The sequence below is a fragment of the Eptatretus burgeri genome, chromosome 12 (assembly GCF_056783735.1).
Source record: "Eptatretus burgeri isolate ZD-2024b chromosome 12, Ebu_testis_v1, whole genome shotgun sequence".
Lineage (NCBI taxonomy): Eukaryota > Metazoa > Chordata > Myxini > Myxiniformes > Myxinidae > Eptatretus > Eptatretus burgeri.
Window position 1 is genome coordinate 88,683,289 of NC_140972.1, and position 10,407 is coordinate 88,693,695.

At 46.5% G+C, this 10,407-nt stretch overlaps 1 long non-coding RNA gene across 1 annotated transcript in view; it reads left to right on the forward strand.

Moving 5' to 3' along the window:
• Positions 1-7,198, forward strand: part of LOC147016093 (uncharacterized) — a 14,075-nt gene extending 6,877 nt beyond the window's left edge. The window contains exon 2 of the long non-coding RNA XR_015049990.1: positions 5,852-7,198. This is a non-coding gene — a long non-coding RNA (uncharacterized LOC147016093). The remainder of the gene's footprint in view (positions 1-5,851) is intronic.
• Positions 7,199-10,407: the final 3,209 nt, after the last annotated feature.

Sequence of the window (10,407 nt, forward strand, 5' to 3'; positions counted from 1 at the left end):
GTAACATTCTTACTGGTGTTTGCTTCATGGTTGGGGTGGTGGGCTTGGGATCTGGGAATCCTGAGTTCAAATCCTACTTGTCAGGTCAGGTCAGGTAAGGGAGCATGTGCCAGAACAGCACGTCGCTGCGTCCACTTTCCGCCGGTACTCCAGGGGCCTCCGTCTGGCCATCCCCCAGGCAGATGCCAGGCCCATCCCCATCTCCTTGAGATGATGGTCAACCTGTTGCAACCATGAGGCACGTGGTCGACCCACTGGCCTCCTCCACTCATGAGACTCCCTCACTGAGAGAATCTGGTGAGCAGGATCAGAGTCAGGAAAACGAGCCACATGTCCATACAGCAACAACTGACGCTCACGGACTATGCAGGTAACAAATCTCATCCGAGTCTCTCTCAGCAACCGCTCGTTGGACACAAAATCCGACCAGCGATAGCCAAGGATTCTCCGAAGAGACCTGGTACCAAAGGAATTAAGTCTCCATCTCAGATCCTTGGTCAGAGTCCAAGTCTCGCACCCATAGAGCAAGACTGGAAGTACCAAGGACCTGAAGACTCGGACTTTCTTCCTCCCGCACAGGTACCGGCAGCGCCACACCCCATGATCCAGCGAATCCATGACTCCCCAGGCCTGACCCAGACGTCTATTGACCTCTGACTCGCAGCCAGCAGAGACATGAATATCACTGCCAAGGTAAGTGAATCTCTCCACGACCTCAACATCCTCACCACAAACAGACACAGACAGGACAGCAGCATCCAAGATGTCACCGAAAGCCTGGATCTTAGTTTTGACCCAAGAAACCCGTAATCCCAACGGCTCCGACTCCTCATTCAGCACCTCGAGGGCCCCCAAGAGGATGTCTAAAGGCTCCGCAAAGATGACTGCATCATCTGCAAAATCAAGGTCCGAGATCTTGACATCCCCAAATGACGCACCGCAACTTGATCTCTCCGACATCCTCCCTAGAATCCAGTCCATACAAGTGCTGAAAAGTGTGGGGGCAAGTACACATCCCTGACGAACCCCAGTAACAACTGGAAATAAGTCAGAGATGGTACCACCACACTTCACAGCACTCTCAGTGCCAGAGTAGAGTTCAGACATCAGATCGATCAGTTTTGGTGGCACCCCACGAAGACCAAGAATCCTCCAGAGGACATCCCGATTCACTGAATCGAACGCTTTACAGAGATCAACATAGGCTGCAAGCAGCCCCTGCCGAAACTCTCGTCTGCGTTCGGTGAGGACACGAAGTGCAAGGATACGGTCAATTGTTGACCTCTTTGGTGTAAAGCCTGACTGCTCTGGACGCTGGTGCTCAAGCAGATGGTGGCGAACCCTATCGAGAATTATCCGAGCAAAGACCTTGCCCGGCACTGAGAGCAGCGTCACCCCTCGGTAGTTGTTGCAGTCTTGGCGATCACCCTTCCCTTTCCAGAGAGGGACAACAAGGCCCCTCTTCCAGTCAGTTGGGATGATACCTGTGTTCCAGGCAGAGCAGAAAACTGCATGCAACGACACGAGTGCAGCATTTCCACCAGCCTTGAGAAGTTCGGCATGGATGCCACAGATCCCTGGAGCTTTGCCCCGTTTCAACTGGTTCACCGCAGCCCGTGTTTCTACAAGCGTAGGTGGACCACAGTTGATTCGAGGGTCAGCAACAGGGATTGTAACACCCTTGACATCCAACTCGACAGTTGGGGGATCAGCCTGGTACAACCGCTCAAAGTAACCGGCCCAGCGGGCCTTCACTTCAGACTCCTCTGTCAAGAGCCTACCACTCTCTGCTCGAACTGTCGTGCTCCGAGGGATGGGCTTGGATGAACGTAATGCGCGAATTCCCCTGTAAGCGGGACGAGAATCACCTGTCCACAGGTGATGTTCTACCCCTCACAGATTCCTCGCACATAGGCCTCCTTGTCCACCCTCAGTGCACGTACAGTTTTGCGCCTCAGCTCCCTGAACAGCTCAGCTCTGCCATTCAGCCTGGCCCTGCGACTCTGGTCAATGGTATCCAGTGTCCCTTGAGAGACAAAATTCTTCTTTGCCCTGCGGTGAGTTCCAAGGCATCCACCGGCAACATCAAGGACGGTGGTCTTGAAGGCGCTCCACAACTCTTCAGGACCCCACAAAGTACCCAGACCCCCAAGTGTCCACTCAGCCTGTTCGCAAACTCCTCAGCTACTCTCTCATCCCTGAGCTTGGCAACATCCAGCCTCGGCTGGGATCGTACCATTCTCCAGGATTTAAGGTGCATCTTTAGAGTTGCTACAACAAGCCTGTGGTCAGTATTGAGGAACTGAGCACTCCGGTAGACCCTGCAGTTCTGGATCATCCTCCAACGACCGTCAATGAGGACATGGTCAATCTCCTTTGCCACACCGCCAGCGTTGGAATACCAAGTCCAGCGATGAGCTTGTGGGCGCTGAAACCATGAACCAGCCACCCTAAGTCCATGACTTCTTGCAAAGTCAAGGAACTTAGTGCTATTCTGGTTCATAGTTCCTGACCCATGGGGATCAACACACACCTCATAACCGTCCCTATCAGTTCCAGTCGATGCATTGAAATCCCCCAAGACTAGAAGTGTATCTCGTCTGGGGCACTGATCAACCACAGACTCGAGTGTGGCGTAGAATGCATCCTTCACGGTGAGATCACTCGCCTCAGTCGGAGCATAAACAGAGACCAGGGAAATGACACCTAAGGAGTGACGAATCCTTAATCTCATAATACGCTCGTTGACCGGTGTTACCTCAATTATCATTGGGGTCAGCTTATTGGACACAGCTACAGCAACTCCTTGGGTATGGTAACCATCAGAGCGACCAGACCAATAGTAGGTGTAACCACCCACCATTATCTCGCCGCAATCCGGTCTCCGAACCTCAGAGAGAGCTGCAATCCCGATGTCCAAACGCTTGAGCTCAGATGATAACAGAGACAGGTGATCATCCTCTCTTAGGGATAGGACAGGTGGGGTTGACTCCATCCTTCAGTGGTTCGTAAAATGAGTGCCAGCTTGCTGGTATACTGTGTCGGAGTGGCGACCCGTCCGGGATTGTGCCCAATAGCCAAGGAGACTGCTTCGGCAGCACCAATGCTCTGCACAGAGTGTGGTCCCGATGGATGGATGGATGGATGGATAGTCTCAAGAAGAAGATTTTCAAAAATAATTTTTCCTGTCAGACATTTTGACATACTTAACGTAATTTGACCTGAACGAGCTTTGTAATTCCTGTTACCAGTCAGGAGAGGGACCTTGCTGCCATATTTCAGCCGGATCAGCCCAGTGCTTTAGTCGGAGGAGACGGACAGACGGACCGATGGCCGGACGATGTGCGATGACAATACCTTCTCTGAAATATAAATTCCAGATCAGCTAAAAGACCTCACCTCCACATTATCAAAAACACAACACCACGTAACCGCCACATCATTCAAAATAGGACCCACTTTTCCTGTCGCTTATCTGGGCCCTGGCCCAATAGTCCGAGTGTTGGCCAGAAAAGTGTGCGTTAGGGTCCGCACAATGTTTTTCTGCATTTTTGTGATCATCAGACCAAACGAATGAATATTCCGATTGATGCCACTCTGGCACCCTTGAGCATTTTTGGAGAAACCCATTAATATGCAAATTACCGATGGCCATTTTCACAATTACTATTTTTCTTTATATCTCCAAAAGTAACCATCCAAATAGCCTGGTGAGCTGTCTACACCCAGGTTTTTAGGGTCACTGGTCATGATAAACCCACTTAAAATTTAATAACATTTAAATTTAGCTCATTTATATACAAATTAGCAGTCGCCATTATTGAAAATGTAGATAAATAGACACGTATAGATATGTAGACATGTTGTCCTTGGTCCGTGCTTGAAGGGCAAGAAATGCTGATTTTGTGAAGCCAGGATCTCCATTTACACCACTGAACCACGACCTGATTTGACGACGATGGGGCATGGCCATGATAAATGTCTCTCTCACATAGTCATATGCCTTTGCTGAGTTGAACTGCAATGTCATGGAAAATAGTTTTAGTTGTTGAGGATAAGCACTGGAGTGTTTCTTGCATTTGCAGTTTTGAATTCTTTCAGGACTTCTCAAGGGACTCCATTGAAAGTTTCCTCCAACAACTCTTCACAATTTCTTAATATCAGGTTCTTTTCTTGGAAGGAAGCTATAACTGAGCCCAAGTTTGTGGGGCCCTGTGTCCACAAACTTTCCCTGAGGCTGGACCCTGCGTCCACCTTCGCTGAACCCACCACCACACTTGCTTCACATTTTGAAGCCACTCAGAGCGCCCTCATTCGATGATTCAAATTCCGACAACCAGGCCAGCGGGCTGGTGATCATTTCTCCAAATATGTGTCTGCATTGAGAGAATTAGCACTTCATTGTAAGTTTTGAACACTGCGCGATGAGATGATTTGAGATCAGCTGACAGAAAACATCAAATGCATAAGTGAGGAGAGACTTGCTCGAATGTGACGTCCTAACGTTCACTCAGGCCATAAAGACAGCCAGTCAAGTGGAAGCAGCTTTCCACAGTGCACAAAAAATTACCGGAAGAATCTCACCTGTTACAGCTTCAGACGACAGTTCAGGGAATTCGGCAAACTCACACTAACGGGAACAGAGCTCGCAGCACAAAATACGCAGCAACACCCTACATGGTCCACACTGCATTGCAGCAACTGTGGTCCACCAGGCATGAGTCCAGAGCTACTAATTGCCCTGCCCAGGGACAACGGTGCAGAAATTGTGGAAAATTTAACAAGATTGCCAGGTGGTGTCCCTCCACCTCAACACGAGCAACCACTCAGTCACAGACCTCGCACACTCCACCGGCCAAAATCCACACTGTGATATCGACCATGAAACTTTAAAACATGTGTTGTTTCTCAAGGAGATGAGGATGGGCCAGACATCTGCTTGGTGGATGGCCAGACAGAGGTGGACGCAGCAAAGTGGACGCAGCAATGAGCTGCTCTCGGTAAATTCACCCATACATGACCTGACATGACAGTTTGGCCCCTTTAGACTCCTTAAGACCCTCTGACCTGTGGACCCCTCTGAGTTTCTCTGGGTAGTTTATCAAGAACCCTCACCCTTCAGACCCCACAGAGCCTTTCGACCTTGAAGAACCCGATGATCGTTTCTCCCTTTTGTAACTCCAAGACACTTTATGGAATGCAGCCTGACTGTGACTGTCCCACTTTGGACTATTCATTCGTCCATCCCCTGCGTAGGGGGAAAAGATGGGGTTTTGGTGTGTGTGTGTGTGTGTGTGTGTGTGTGTGTGTGTGTGTGTGTGTGTGTGTGTGTGTGTGTGTGTGTGTGTGTGTGTGTGTGTGTGTGTGTGTGTGTGTGTGTGTGTAGGCCTTAACTTTTTCTTTCTATTTGAGCTTTTATCATAAATTTTTCAAGAAAATATTGTTGTGAGAAGGTCAAAGGTCAGCATCAGTTAAAATCGTCAGTTTTTATCCAATTGACCTGAAATTTGAAGAATGTGTATGTTGGGTCACTGAATTGGTTCACCAATGAAAAGCTGCTGTTGTGGCCAAAAATATTGGCACCCTTGCACTTTTTTCAAATAATGCACCATTTATTCCAGATAATTGTTGAAATTACAAAAAAAAATTTTGGTGTCCACACATGCATTTCTGGTTTGCAGTGGAGCAAAACAAATAAAGGTGATTGGATTACTAAAACTTAGCTTATTCCACACAGAAATCCTAAAATGGTCCAGACAATATTATTGGCACCTTTTAGAATTTGTTTGAAATAATTAGATTTCAAGCAGGTGTTTACTTTGGAATTGATCTCAACTGTGGTGTGTTGCAGGTGCCTGAAAAACATAAATCACTTATTCAAGCAGTTTGACTCGAGAAAAGGAGTCATTCTGCTGTTTTGTGTCACTGTGTGGACTGCAATGAGCATGGAGAAAAGAAAGAAAACCAGAGAATTGTCTGAGGAGGTCACACACAAGATTGTAGCCAAGCATGGACAATCTCAAGGCTACAAGACCTTGATGTTCCTGTGTCCACCGTACGCAATGTTTTCAGGAAGTTTAAGGCCATGGCATTGCAGCCAACCTCCCTGGACGTGGCCGCAAGAGAAATCTTGATCCAAGATTTCAGTGAAGAATTGTTCGAATGGTGGACAAAGAACCTTGATGAACTGCCAAACAGATTCAAGCTGACCTTCAGACACAAGGTATGACAGTTTCAACTCGCACCATCCGTCGCCGACTCAATGAAAGGCTGTTCTATGGTAGGAGACCCAGAAGGACTGCACTGCTGAGAGAGAGACATAAGAAAGCCTGACTGGAGTTTACAAAAACACACCTGAACAAGCCAACATCCTTTTGGGAGAATGTCCTGTGGACAGATGAGACCAAATTAGAGCTTTTTGGGAAAGCACATCATCTCTATGTTTACAGAAAACAAAATGAAGCCTTCAAAGAAAAGAACACCTTCCCTACAATCAAACATGGCAGACATTCAGTGATGGTTTGGGGTTGCTGTGCTGCCTCTGGCACTGGGTGCCTTGTGTGTGTGTATGGCATCATGAAATCAGATTACCAAGGCATTTTGGAGCGCAATATTCAACCCAAAGTCAGAAAGCTGGGTCTCTGTCGAAGGTCATTGGTCTTGCAGCAGGACAATGACTCCAAACACACTTAAAAAGCACCCAGGAGTGGGTAAAGATGAAACGCTGGAATGCTCTGAAGTGGCCAGCAATGAGTCCAGATCTAAATCCCATTGAACACCTGTGAAGAGATCTGAAAACAGCAGTTGGGAGAAGGCACCCTTCAAATCTGGGAGAACTGGAGCAGTTTGCACAAGAAGAGTGGACCAAACTGCCAGGAGAGGTGAAGGAAGCTCATACATGGCTTGAGGAAGTGCTTGACTGCAGTTGTTTTGACCAAAGGCTGTGATAACAAATTTTAAGTGGAGGGTGTCACTAATTTTGTCAATGCCATTTCTTTTTATTTTCTGATTTAAAAGGATATATTAAGTTCTGAATCAAAAATAAAGGTTCCATAATATTAACAGTGAATTATAGAATTGTGAACATGAAATACTTTTGTCAATTTCAACTTATTACCTTCGCATTCTGCGAAAGGTTATGTTTTGGTCGCTGTGTATTTATTTATTTGTGAATATGTGTGTTTGTTTGTTATTCGCATAACTCAGAAAGTATAAAAACGAATTGCATGAAATTTTGTGGGATGATTCGAGAGTATCCAAGGACGATTTGATTAGATTTTGGGAGCGATCGGGTCAAAGTTCAAGGTCAGGAAAAGGTCAAAAACACTCTTTTGAGCATAACTTCCTTCAAAATACAGCTATCGACATGCAACCACCGCCATATTGTTCCAGGACGAGATACCTTTGGGATATGTAGTGTCAGATTTGACGTAACGTCATCGGAAGTGGGTCTAAATGACGTCACAAGATGACGTAAATTTTCAATTTTCGATCTCATCAGTTTTGATCATACCGTTTTGTAGGACTTACCTGAAGGACGTCACACACCAAATTTGACTTCGATTGGACTGACCGTTATGACGTTATTGACGTTTGAACATGACGTTTTTCAATTGTGGCTCTAATGTCCTGATATTTTACAGTCAAACATCGATATAATTTACAAAGCAAAGTCTCCCAAATCCAGGCATTAGGATCAGTACCAAAATATCTGTTTATTGATGTGCAGGTTTTGCCAATTAACTCTGTAGTCAAGGTCAAGGTCACACTCAAGATCAAAATATACTTGTGGGCATAGCTTCAGATCTAATAGAGCTATTGACATGAAACCAACATTAAAACGTTCAGTGAACTTCGAGCTTTCAGAATGGTAGTCCCCGATTGGACGTGACGTCCACGGAAGTGCGTCAAAATGACGTCAAAAGATGACGTCATTTTCAACTTTTTAATTTTTCAGTGTTTATCATTCCATTATGTTGGACTGCCTTCAAGGAGGTTACACACCAAATTTGACGTCAATCGGACTGACGGTTGTGACGTCATGGACGTTTTAAAATGACGTTTTTCAAATGTGCCCGGAAAAAGTTGCGGCGGTGAAGGTATGCTCTCTACCGAGTGCCCGTTCTAGTTTTTCAAGAAAATTGAGTTATTTGAAAAAACGTGCAAGGGTGCCAATATTTTTGGCCATGACAGTCGAAGCTGTTTTTTAAATTTTCTTTATTTTATTGATCAAAAGGTCAAGGATGTATAAAATATCATTATATCAGTGACCCAATATGAGCCAATTCATCGAGTGTAAGCTGCCTTCTGTCCAAAAGGTCAAGGGAAGAAATGACCGCATTTTCCGGTGTATTGACCGCGGATGTGTATTGACCACATCCCTGTTTGTCACACTCAAAAAATAAATATAATTTCTGGTGTATAAACCACACCAATGTTTTCACCCTCAAAATAAATGAATTTGTTGATCATTTTATTTTCTGATCTCGATCTAAATACATTTGGATATTAACTTTGTGCGTAACAAAGTGACACAGGTATCAACCTGCTTCCTCCCATGTCCGCCTCGTTTCATCGAACAGTCTTATTCTCATTTTCAAGAAGTTGAAGATGGGGGAGGACACCAAAAAAACCAAGTAGTTTTTATTTTTCTTTCTTATTTTTGATATTAGAGAGAGGATTTTTTTTGTTTCAAGAAATAGGAAGAATAGGGATTCATACCGTTATCATACATATTTATTGTGGACTTGTGGCCCTGAAAAGGGCTGTTTGGGTTTAATGACACTTTTCAGCTTGACGCGAAGATGCTTTTCATCTTTGAGCAAGTCCCTGTCGCTGTTCACATCGCTTTCACCATCATTTGCAGCCACCTCCTCCTCCGCCCCCCCTCCTCCTCCCAAATGATGTAGTCCTCTCTGCCATCCATGTTGTTTGAGATGCAGCATTTCAGAAATGCGCGCTTGATGATGTCCGACAGCATCTCCTCCCACACCTTGACGATCCAGCCGAAGATCATCGGAAGGTCGACCTTCGAGGAGGGGACTGCGAGTAAGAGAGAAGGGTGGGGGAGGAGGAGGGAAAAAGACAGGTGAGGGGTTGAGGTGGGGTTAGCAAAGAGAATGATATGTGATGCATCATGACCCAACAACATGACCAAAGGCAGTGTTGTGCTGGATGTGCGAATGAGACCGCTTCCCACCCCAGGAGCAAGGCAGGGTGGGCTATGACCGCCGTGGCCCAATAGGGAAGTGTGATTCGGGACACAGCACGTCGCTTTGGGTCATCACCCCGCCTTTTACCAGGGGCTTATCAAAGGTGGATCGCGAAGCGGTCCTCCCTCTCTTCATCTGCCTGCTTCACCTTCATCTTCGTCTGTTTGCCTCACCCCTTCCTTCACCTCTCTGCTCCACCCTTTCTTCACTGCTCCTCGTTGTCTGCCTGTCGCTGCAGCTACACTTGAGGTGGTGCGCGACAGACATTCTTTTGTGACCAGTGCGGAGCACACGTTTCCACAAGCCCCGGCAGTGATTAATCAGGAGATAATGCGCCGACTCTTGTGGTGGGATCTCTCTCTCTCTCTCTCTCTCTCTCTCTCTCTCTCTCTCTCTCTCTCTCTCTCTCTCTCTCTCTCTCTCTCTCTCTCTCTCTCTCTCTCTCTCTCTCTCTCTATCTCTATCTCTATCTCTATCTCTATCTCTATCTCTATCTCTATCTCTATCTCTATCTCTATCTCTATCTCTATCTCTATCTCTATCTCTCTATCTCTCGATCCATCTCTCTCTCTTTCTCTCTCTCTCTCTCTCTCTCTCTCTCTCTCTCTCTCTCTCTCTCTCTCTCTCTCTCTCTCTCTCTCTCTCTCTCTCTCCCTCTCTCTCCCCCTCTCCTTCCACTCCTCTGTCTCGTCCCCTCTGGATGCATAGAAGAGCATCTATTACAGATTTGCAATCACAGTTTCCTCCAGAACCACACCACACCTCCCACTTCCCCACCTGAGACACCACTATTTCTCCCTCCTACCTCCCCCAAAGTGAACTGGGTTGCCTTGGTCAGCCAACCGCACAAGGTATTGTGAGGCCATTTGTCCTCATCTACTCTCTTTCTTTCTGGCTTTTTAATCTTCTGTGTGTGTGTGTGTGTGTGTGTGTGTGTGTGTGTGTGTGTGTGTGTGTGTGTGTGTGTGTGTGTGTGTGTGTGTGTGTGTGTGTGATGGTGCCTGTCGTAGCATAAGTTAAGATTGTCGAAGTTCTAACGGGATAAGTCTGCTCTGCTTTTGCTTTTGTAAATTTCTTGCCTTTTGCCGCACCCCACAAATTCCTTGCTTTCCCTGCTGGACATACGAATAAACCCATTCACTGTGCCACACACCTTTCGTCGCTTGATTACAAATAAATGCTTGTATAGAAATGT